The sequence below is a fragment of the Pantherophis guttatus genome, chromosome 8 (genome assembly GCF_059756535.1).
Source record: "Pantherophis guttatus breed Tessera chromosome 8, ASM5975653v1, whole genome shotgun sequence".
Taxonomy (NCBI): Eukaryota; Metazoa; Chordata; class Lepidosauria; order Squamata; family Colubridae; genus Pantherophis; species Pantherophis guttatus.
The window spans coordinates 23530729-23542849 of record NC_142070.1 but is presented as its reverse complement, the minus strand read 5'-3'; the positions used below and the strand labels follow the sequence as shown (position 1 = coordinate 23542849).

At 36.8% G+C, this 12121-nt stretch overlaps 1 protein-coding gene across 1 annotated transcript in view; it reads left to right on the top strand.

Annotated features, from left to right (window-relative positions):
- The window catches only part of DKK2 (dickkopf Wnt signaling pathway inhibitor 2), a 63313-nt gene that overhangs the window by 10299 nt on the left and 40893 nt on the right, over positions 1-12121 (top strand). The gene's annotated exons all lie outside the window — the stretch shown is intronic.

The following is a 12121-nucleotide window of genomic DNA, read 5'->3' as shown; positions in this document are numbered from 1 at the left end:
GTTTAGGTAAACGTTTATCTTATTTAGTCATGTCCAACTCATTGTCTGAAGACATTTCTTTGTTCGTGTGGCCAGCATGACTATATGACAGCATGATTACACAGAATGCTGTTACCTTCCCACCAAAATGGTACCTATTTATCTACTCACATTTGCATACTTTCGAACTGCTGGGTAGGCAAGAGCTGAGACAGGAATGAGAGCTCATTCCATCATACGGTGCTTGGGTCTCGAACCTGGCCTGTCAGCTTTCCAGCTGACAAGCTTGGTATCTGTAACCCGCTGAACCATCACACCCTCCTAGTTTAGTGTTACATAAATGCAAAGCTTGTTGATTGAAAGGTCGGCAGTTCAACAGTTCACATCCCTAGTGCCGCGTAATGGAGTGAGCTCCCATTACTTGTCCCAGCTTCTGCCAACCTAGCAGTTCGAAAGCACGTAAAAAAATGCAAGTAGAAAAATAGGGACTACCTTTGGTGGGAAGGTAACAGTGTTCCGTGTGCCTTTGGTGTTTTGTCATGCTGGCCACATGACCATGGAGATGTCTTCGGACAGCGCTGGCTCTTCAGCTTTGAAACAGAGATGAGCACCACCCCCTAGAGTCGGGAACGACTAGCACATATGTACGAAGGGAACCTTTACCTTTTACCTTTTACATACCTCAAGCTTCACAGCCCAAAGGCTCTCTAGTTCTCTTTTCCAACTATTACAACAGCCATGAAAACCATTTGCCTTTTGGATACTCCTGGATTATAGCTCCCAGCAGTGACAGCAATTGTGAGAATGGTGAAGGCTATATCTGTTGTAATGTGTGTGTGTGTGTGTGTAGGGGAAACATCCTTTAAGTTTCTTTTTCTCATCTTTCTATAGACCTTTCTGAAGAAATGAATAGGTATGAAAGATGTGTTAATATTGGGCTTTAGATATCTTTGGCTACACGTCTCTCCCCCGGTTCTTTCTCCATCCTGCCAAGGAGTAGATGCTACTCTGTATTGTAGCAGCAGCAGCAGCAGCAGCAGCAACAACAGCTTGAGGCCGGCAGCGAGGGATTTGGATAACAAACAGAACAGGCATGTAAAAGACCAGGCAGAAGTTTCCACAGCTGCAGACTTAATCTTTGTGCTAACAGTTCTCTGGATGCAAACTGGCAATCAAGTAAGGAAAAGAATACCTTCAGTATCCTTGGCCAGGAAATAAGAATTTAGCTTATCCCACCTTAGGGTTGCTAGTGGCAGATGTCTAAAGAATGATCCCTCCTACTGGCAAAATCTCTATTTTTCACTGATCTGCTTTTCAATATACTTTATGAAATATATAAGTGATTTGTTGCTAGTCACTTGTGCCAGGATAAAATTGTCTGTGTTCAGAAACTAGGCACAGCTGGTTAGTATTTTGGATGAGATATTATTACCAGGCTATAGGTGAAAGTGAAGTTGAGATTCATCCCATTTCTATGAGTCTGCCAAGAAAACTGAGTTTGACTCAGCAGTGACTTTTCTTTGAATGATGATCTGGATTGTATAGGTTGATTATCAATACTCATCCGTATGACTCTGGAAGACTTTGGCCAAGGAATGGTCAGTTGTCCCCTCCTCCAAGTTGACCTAAGTGAATATGTCAAAGGTCATAGCCAAAAGGTGGGTACAAAGCAAACTTCATTCCTGAGAATTTTGAATATTGTCCCGTGATGCAGATTTTTTAAATAAAATATATAGTATATATATATGCATAAACGCACAGACATAGCTATATTTGGGCTTCCCAAAAGATTTTATAAAATGGAGGGAGATTTGTATTTGTCCCCAAATCTATAGTGAGGAATAATGACTATTTAGAATATCCACTTTCTGCTGCAATTTTTAATAAGTATTTGGAACTATTTACCTTGTGCTTTTAAACTGAGCACATTGTAAGCCGCCCTGAGTCTTCGGAGAAGGGCGGCATATAAATCAAATTTAAAAAAACAAAAACAAAACTAGATCATACCTGTAATTTTCCTCACAATTCACAGAAATATAAATTAGTATTGTAGGATTATGATATTTTTTTATTTCTGTACTTCACCCTTTTTTACTCCAGTTTTGATACAATTTATTAATGTATTTAAGTGAGTTGTGAAATACAGTACTTAGTTAATTAGTCTAATGTGGCAATGATGCCAAGACAGACAAAGATTTCCATTGCCTTCATTCATGAAACTTTTCCATATTATTGCTACTTCCAAAGGAGAATTCAATTCATTTATTGATTATATACAGTATGTTTATTCCACGTTTATTCCACGTGGTATTTCTTAAGTAATTACATAATGTATGAATGAGATATAGAAGAAGATCCCCATCTTGCTCCAAGTACCCCAAAATAATAAGACCTCCCCGATAATAAGGCTAAGCGCTTATTTCAGGGTTCAAAAAATATAAGACAGCGTCTTATTTTCGGGAAACATGGTAGATGATATCATGTGGTATAAATTCTTCTATCCAGGCACTTTTGGGATATTCACATATAGTATCTTTATTTAGTGGGACGGCTTTGGGTTAAAATATATGACATTAGATATGTTGTACTATTATATAGATTTGAAAATTTTGATTCATTTTGTTGAAAATTGCAGTTTGATGACAATCAGTGTTCAGGGTTAATTCAGGCTTTAACATTTTTCTTTAAAAAATGTTATATGGAAGATTTGGGTGAATACTGGGATATTTATTTTAGATCAGTTATGAAATGCTATATAAATTTCATCATATTCTACATTAAAGGATAAAATATCACTTGTCTTTTCACACCCAATAGTTATAACTATAACTGTTGATTGTAAATCTACTGATATATTAATTTGGACTATTGGCACTTTCAGCTTCAGAGATAGATTAATAAAATTAGTCAGAGGCTCCTATTATCATTAACAAAATTTTTAAAACTAAAAATCATGCAATTAGTTTTTAAAATATTTTTTGTTGCTAAACCAATTCGACATGCACATTTTAAATACTGAATGGAATAAGAAATCTCTTTTTGTCTGAATGGTGGGGGAATATTTCCGTGGAAAATTTCAATAAATGTTAGCCCACAACATTAATATTTCAATTTATTAAACCCCATTGTGTTTGAAAAAAAAAAGGAATAAGTAAATCATGTTCTTGGAGACACAGTGAGAAGAATGTTTCTCTCAAACATACCTTTTTGCAACATCCTAAAATTGTCTTCTATTCTGCTAAGAAGTTTTTCTACATATTAATTTAACTTAGAAAGAAGCTTTAATATTTGTTAGTGTCTCTGTTCTTTTGAATTCCATATGTCCTATGAAGAAATTGATAGCTGCAAAATGTTAATGGATTCATTTTGCCATTCTTCTTGCCAATAGATTTGCTTTTTAATCCCTGGAAGATAGACTTATGGTTCAAATTGTCGAGTAGATGGAAGTCCTGATGCTATTTATGGCTAATGAACTTCTTCTTTACAAGCATAACTTTTTATGGATGATTGTACTGAAACATGGTAATCCTTTAATGAAACTTCTGCGTAAAACTGTCATATACACATTTATGAATGCTGTTTTTTATATATATAAAAACTTTTTTTCATTTCTAGCTTTATAATTGAGTGTAACAGCATTCTAATTATTGTAGTAATCAGGCTTTCCAAGTATAAAGATATTTGTCTTGTGACCAAACAGCATGGTAAAAAGGTTCTGTCTACTTTAAGGTGTATCAATCCATAAAGAATATTTATATTTTTAAAAATATAAATATTTTTTCTTTTTTGGTTTTTTGGTGAGGATATATTTCAGTCTCTAGGAATTGTGGTACACCAAATCTGTTGCTGTGGAAATATTTCTTTTTTAATTATTATTTAAAATCAGAAATTTTTCAAAAGGATTAATCGAAATACAAAATTGCTGAGAACAAAAAATTCCAGAAGGATAGATGACATGGAAACACAGCCTGGAATAATAGTATAAAAATCTTCTGCCAAATGATTCAGTTCTTTGTTTGTTATATAGCTTGAAGTTTTTCTAATTTATTTTCTCTCTTTTTTTTTAATCACTCAAACTGCATGGTTCTAAGAAAGTTGCGAGGGAGAGAATGTAAATCCAACTAAAATGCTTTTGTTGTTAAAAGAACCATTTGCATATCAAGATTCCCCACATTAGAGGTTGCGATTAAAACGGAGATGGAAGTATTTTCAGAAAATAGCTAGATGAGGCTTTCTAAGATAAAATCTCTATGAATCAAGTTTGATAGCTGATCTCTTCATGGACATATTCATGCCACTTTCTTGACAACTATGGGACAGAATTTATTGCTTATTTGTACCCTATGACTATCATTAAGTATTGTACCTTTTGATTCTTGACGAATGTATCTTGTCTTTTTATGTACACTGAGAGCATATGCACCAAAGACAAATTCCTTGTGTGTCCAATCACACTTGGCCAATAAAGAATTCCTGTTCTGTTCTATTCTATTCTATTCTATTCTATTCTATTCTATTCTATTCTATTCTATTCTATTCTATTCTATTCTATTCTATTCTATTCTCCTCTTCTCTTCTCTTCTCTTCTCTTCTCTTCTCTTCTCTTCTCTTCTCTTCTAAGCATTGTCTTCTAGTCTAGCATACAGGCTTGGAATTTCCTAGTGCTGTTCAAACCTAATAAGTTTTTAAAATCAACTAGGGGTGGTTAATTGCTACCATCTAACTGGGGATAAAGTGCTTAATAACCAGTGAGCAATTAAAATTGCTGTAACACTGGTTATTGTTCTTAAAAGACAGACAGAACAAGTCTTCACGAATGCGCTATAAGAAGAGGTTGCCAAATCATTGTTTTAATTGGTTGATATCCCTTTTGTTTCCCTGTTCCCCCACCCCCTTTTCCATTAGCCCTGGTCATATAGAGTCTCCTTTAATTTTCTACATTTTAATACGCTAACATGAAAAGGGGATAGAGAAATATACCATACATACCATATTTTATTATCTCTACTGTAATAAGGACCAGCTTCAAGACTGAGCCTTGTACAAAATGCATTAGTTTAAAAGGTGATCCTTGATTGGATATTGTTGTACTGAAATTCAAACCAGCATTGCTGCAAAACAATCAAAGTTTGGTGTAATAATGTTTTCCCTTTTGGACTGGCATTGCATTTTTTAGAATAAAATGCCATGGTGGAGCAGGTAAGAAAACACACCATGATTCTGAGCTTGATTGCACAGTGGTTTTTCTGGAACACCTTATAACCTCCAAGTAGGGTTGATATTTTAAATCTCCATTTAAATCAGTGTTGAATGTAAACTTAGCAGTAAATCGATGCTTCATGCAAGGGCAGCACTGGGACTTTTATCATTTTTTTTTTTAATAAAATGAATTTTTTAAATGTTCTCTTCAAAGAGCAGAGCAGAGCAAAGGCTTCACAGTTGAAAAGGGAGAATCAGTGTCATAAACCTGGTAGGAGACTTTCCCCCAGTTTATTTAAAGCTGTTAGTGAGATGGGCAGCATACATAAAATAAAAACGTATAGAAAAAGACCTTCCAATATATCGAAACTTCAGATGTTTGAAATGATAAGATAAAAGAACTGGGAAGCCTTCCCTCATTTTTGTCACACCTATTTAGTGCATTAGAAGTTTGTCAGCCAGCAAGGAGATAGTTTCAGTAATCTGTATGAAATCCTAAGTGATCAATATCTGTTATAGCAATGTTTGTTATATGCTGATTTATATGCTGATTTCCCCCCCTGTATGATATAAAAATGAATCCACAATTTTATCATGAACAACCAGATCAGTACAATTGCAGAAAATATGATTTTCAGCGGATAAATTCACCATAGCTAAATATCCATAGTTAGTCAGATTGTGCTAAGCTTTCATTTGAATGAAAATTCACACAAAAAGCCCTGTTGAAGTTGCATCCTGTGTCCTCCCCTCCTTCTAAGTGCAAAATGAAGCAGCCATATTGCTTTGCTCTACAAATGGTTTTTGAGTTCTTCATTAGGTAGTTCCTAGGGAGAACAACTGAAAAAGCTACCAAACACGTAAACAACTACCTGGGACCAATTGAACAGACTTTTATGACTACAGACCAACAAGAAAAGAATTCCTGGAAGTGCTGAATGCATCAAATAATGTGAGGCCTCACTGAGAAGACATGTCACATCTGCTCTAGATGTGTAGAATTCCATCATTTTCTTAAGATGAAGCACAACTGTCTTCATAGATCTAATAATTAGTAAGTATGTAGATACTGATCCACTTGCTCCTAAAAGGAGCAACAAAGGAACTGGCCAGATTTCTCCTTTTCTGTAGTTCCCAGAGTGAAATCTAGTGATGCTTTTCATTGCATGTGCATCTTGTTAAGGATAACGTGTTTCCTGAAGCACAGCAGCTGTCTGTCAAGAACTGGGATAAAAAAATCACTCTATATTAAAAGTTTCGTGGAATGGACTACTTTTTGAGACAGTAAAAAGAGTTTTTGTAAATTGTTGGTTAATACACCATTTCCAAAATGCTTTTTAGTATTGCTTGTAAAATTCTGGAGTCATTTTTTCCCCCTCCTTTTTTGCTATCTTCCACAACTTCCCGTGTAAGGAAATGGCTTTTAAAGAGAAGAATCCTCTTAAAATTATTTTTTTTTTCCAAGAGATCCTTAATACAGCAGCTGCAATAAATTGGAACTGAACTTTAGCCTCAATTAGAGCTTTAGATATGGCTTGCCAAGTAAATAAAGTTGTTATAGCCTCATGGTAATTTCTTAGGCAACTGGACCTTAAGGTTTTATGAACAAAACAGAACAAGTGGCATTATTTCTAAAACTGTTCATTATCTCTCATGTTTCAGAGAAAGTTTTAAAACTATCCCAACACATTTAAATATGGATCACATTTGAACTTGTCCTTCTGTGAGAAATTAATGTTAGAATTTCTATAATTCTTGCATTTTTTCTTAAATGCTACAGTGACTTTTAGGATAAAAGATGTGCAAGAGAGCAGAGATGTAATAACTTGATATGTAGCATGTAGTCATGAAGATCAATTGTAATTTGTTCCATTCCTTCATTGAGTTTGATAGTCATAAACAGCTACAGATTAAGTAAGCAAAGGAACAATCAAACCTCTTGCAATTGTGTCCACTAGGTTACATCATGGTTAAACAAGCTAGATAGAATTATGGGAAGAAAGAAGTCTGTAACAACCCATCTTGATACCGGGGATTTTATGTCACAGTACACATGAACACAGTACACAGTAAACAGACATGTGCATTTTGCTATGGTTGCATTTTGCTATGGTTGCATTTTGCTATAGTGCTAAGGCAATATAGGATAGTGTGTGGATTGTATTGGTGCTGCTGAAGCAATGACTCCCCAAGACTTCCCCAAACTTCAGCATCATTCCCAAGGATACTTAGTTTGCCCAGAATTCTCCCAATGTCCCTGGGTAAGTGGTACTGAATACACTTGCTTTGGAGTTCAGCTCAGCTCAGCCCAGCCTAGTCCAGACGGACAGGGAGATATAGCACTAAAGCAGCCCCCAAATACAGCACTTCAGGGGCTGCTTTAGACTGATAGATGATATGACCATTTAAAATACCCTGTTTCCCCTAAAATAAGACATTCCCTGATAATAAGCCCAATCGGGCTTTTGAGCACATGCACTAAAATAAGCTCCCCCTGAAAACAAGCCCTCCCCAAAAATATTCAAATGCGTGTGCAGCCGGTCCCCGCCATTTCCTCTAGTTTTCTCCACGTGCCCCAAAATAATAAGACCTCCCCGAAAATAAGGCCAAGCGCTTATTTCGGGTTCAAAAAAATATAAGACAGGGTCTTATTTTTGGGGAAGCTGATCAATTCAAGCATTTTCCTGAAAGTATTCTTACTTTGTCTTCCCATAATTTTGCTGAAGCTATGGCTTCAACTCAGATCAGATTTATGGGAACTTATGTAGAAGCAATTAGAAAGTTAGTAATTCACTAGAATAGAATAGAATAGAATAGAATAGAATAGAATAGAATAGAATAGAATAGAATAGAATAGAATAGAATAGAATAGAATAACAGAAGGGAATAATGGAAGGGACCTCGGAGGTCTTCTAGCCCACCCCTCTGCTCAGGAAGGAAACCCGACACCATTTCAGACAAATGGTTGTCCAATCTTTTCTTAAAAACTTCCAGTGTTGGAGAATTCACAACTTCCTCACAGAACAAGATAACCGGATCTTGGAGTGTATTGTTCGGCCAGATCATAAGGATGAAAACTTAGCAAATCCTTGTCTTTATTACTTTGGATTTTGAGTACAGTTAGTCCTCATTTACCGACTGCCTTGTTCAGTAAGAGTTTGAAGTTACAATGTACGCATTGTGTTATGCCTGACCTGTTGTATTTTTTCCTTTTATTTTACCCTTTGCATGGTAGAGAAATTGGAGAGGAAGGCATTACAGAGTCCCTTGGGAGTTGGGCGGCATAGAAATTTGATAAATTAAATTAAATTAAATTACAAGATTTTGCCTACTTAGTCTCTTGTAATCTCTTCTTCTCCAGTTAATGTAAATAAAAACATTATTTCTTTTCTTGCTAATTATTTGGTGAGCATTCCAAAGGGAGTGGGCAAAAGGAAAGCACAGTGGCAGTCATGCGATTTCCCTCTTAGCAACCAGTTTGCTTAGCGAAAGAGTTGCTGTTTCAATTGTGGTCATTAAAGAGGGGATTATCTCTATGTATATGGCACTTCTGAAGAGTTAAGTTCTACCATTTGTTTGTGGCTGGAGTTTCCTGAAGAAGGCATGTTAAAGTAACAAATGCCAGATGAAGGTGAACATGCTTAAAATAAAGTCAAGAAAAATGGAAATAGACAACCAAATTTTGATATTAATTTTAGACTCTTTTCGATAAGATTGTATATTACCCCAAAGAACAGATCGACAGTGTGGCATTCAGCTTGATTTTTATTTGTGTCTGAACTTTTAGCAATAGCAAAGATCAAATTTGTACAATTACACCAACTACAACAGTTTTTTAATTGCCTTAGTTTCATCATGATTAAACTGTTATGCGGCACCTATCTTTTAGAAGTTGGAATTGATACAGAATGGCAGCAAGGAAGCCAAGGAAGCATGGCACCAAGATAAAATTCCTGCTAGAAGAGCAGAAATATTTGCAGTTGTTTCTAGGTACAATTTTTTTTTAAATTTGATTTATATGCCGCCCTTTTCCGGAGACTCAGGGTGGCTTACAATGCGTTAAGCAATAGCCTTCATACTTTTGTATATTTATACAAAGTCAGCTTATTGCCCGCACAATCCGGGTCCTCATTTTACCTACCTTAGAAAGGATGGAAGGCTGAGTCAACCTTGAGCCTGGTGAGATTTGAACTTGCAGTAATTGCAGGCAGCTGATGTTAATAACAGTGCTTTAGTCTGCTGCGCCACCAGGGCTCCTTATTTAACATGTTGGTTTTTAATCTTTAAAATTTTATATAGCTGGTTATCAAGGCACTTGATAGAGAATAAGGAAAATGAGTTTTAGAAATGTTCTTGTTTTCAGAAATCCATTTGTTTGGATAGTCAAGAGAAATAAAGATGTAATAGGAAAAAGATATGCTATCTCTAAGTTAAGGGAAACCATGAAATCAAGAGAAAATGTATTTTTGGGGAAATGCTTTTTTTTTTTTTTTTTTTGGTGCAAAAGATGGATTGATTCTTTTCATGTAGGGAGCCTTTTCTGTCATTCGATAGTCCTTCTGTAGAGGGGGAAAATATTTGTTTTAGAGAAGGGGTAAAGTGTACCCGTTACTAGAGACTTCCCATGATGGAGAGCATTCAGACTTTTGCCACCAGTAATCATAAATCTTGTAGTGAAATACTATAATTAAAACAAACAAAGAAAACTCATAAGTATAACTGTTTCTTACCAAATTATTCAACTGTCTTCTGCATTTGGTTTTACAAAGAATTTTTTTTTCTATACTCAGTTTTCAGATTGAATCCAGTAGGCAGCTTTTAGTAGTTACCCAATTTATAGCAATCTTGGATTGATTAATTATGTGCTATGTGCTATGATAGGTCATCATGTGTCCATGATGACCTATCCATAACCTATCCCAGAGGTGGGTTTCAGCAGGTTCTGACCAGTTCTGGAGAACCGGTAGTGGAAATTTTGAATAGTTCGGAGAACTGGTAAATACCACCTCTGTCTGGCCCCATCCCCATCTAGTCTCTGCCTTCTGAGTCCCAGCTGATCGGGAGGAAATGGGGATTTTGCAGTAACCTTCCCCTGGAGTGGGGAGGGAATGGAGATTTTACGGTATCCTTCCCCTGCCAAGCCAAGCCACGCCCACCAAGCCATGCCATGCCCACCAAGCCACACCAAAAGAACCAATAGTAAAAAAAAAATTGAAACTCACCGCTGACCTATTCCCAAAACCTGGCCATTTGTACCTTGAGTGACAACTATGGATTGATTTGTTTCATGATCGATTTGTTTGTTTTCCTGGCTGTCTGTGATATTCTCAGCAATCTTCTCCAATATCCAAGTTCAAAAGTGTCAGTACTCTTCTGGCTGGCTGTATTCTGATCTTTGTAGATGTAGAGAAATCACAGCATCTGAATATGCTTTCCAAATGCTAGTATGTGATGTATTTATTGAACAGAACATGGGTAAACTGAAGGATAATAGGGTGCATTTCATCAGCTTGAAGCATCCCTTCTATGCATAATCCTTATTCTCTGCTGATCTAATGTTTGCTATATAAAACTGGACAGGGATGCAAGGATGTTAGAAGCCAAGTTGTGGCTTTCAGTTCTTTAATGAATCCCTTCCTGGCCTTGCTAATGTTAAGAAGACAAACTGGTGCCTCATGTGTTCTGCAGCTGGGAGACTGGTGCCAATTCAGGCAGGCAACTCTCTGTGTCTGTTTTGACTTTAGCTTTCCAGAAGCTCCGGCACCGTGTTGTTCTCCAGAGAAGCATCTAAGTGGTTTCCCATTGACCAGGGATATGATGCTGGTTAATGGAAGCAGCATGTGAGGTGGGACTCCCCTCATACAGAATAATTTAAATCTGTTGGCTGGAGGTTTATGCAGCCCATATTCCTGGTTTCCCTTTTTGTATTTCATGGCATAGCGTCCTTATGGCTCACCTTTTATCGGTGTTTCGGCTTGTGAACAGAAGAGCACTGGGTTATCAGGAAAATGCAGAGTTCCCCTGCATCACTTCCATAGAAAGCCACTACTGTTAGCCTGATAGATCAACATTTTTGCCACAACTTTTATTAATGATTCATGGTTATAAGTATTTATCATTTATTTAGCTGATATATATGGCCACCCAATTGGCAGATTACAAGTCTAGGTGGCTAACATAGGATTAAAAACAAAACCAGCAATGGAAAAGAAAATTTAGTGTACTTAATGCCATCCCACAACCATTCAGCATTCCAGTTGTTACAAACAGGCCCATTCAATGCTGTGGCCCAGTGCCTGGGGGAAAAACAGGTCTTATTTGAATCTTGGAGTGAGAAAGTGGTACGCTATGCCAAAGGCTATATGTGCTTTCTGGGTGCTGCTAGATGACACAAATTTTGAAAAGGGGCGGGAAGAAACAATTGGATACGGGCAGTCCTGCAAATAACCTAACCCTTCCGTCGTTAAGAAATTCATAAATGCATTGCAACCAGAAGCATAGTCAATGCAACTTATGAAGGGGTAGTATTACATGGGTATACCATTGTGCATCCATAATTACCTGGGCCATTGCATCCTTTGTCAATTGCAATTTCCAAAGTATTTTCAAGGGTAATTCCATGTCTAACAATAGTCTAACAATAGTTTTATGGACCAAGACATAAGTGTGAATAAGGCTTTTTGAGCATGGGCACACTTTATTTCATAGGATGGATTTGAGCAAATGCTCTCTTGGCTATTCAAGGAAGATCTGAGAGTCCAAGACATTGTACAGCATTTCTTTCTGAGGCAGTGTGACCCACCTACAAGAAAAGGTGGAGAATCCCTAGATCCAGGAGGCTCCCAAACCCATAACCATGTGGTCTGCTTAGGGTTAAGCTAAAGCTTGTTTTTCTCTCAGCCTCCAGACACTGACTAAAGATGTCATCATTTGGTTGGCCCAG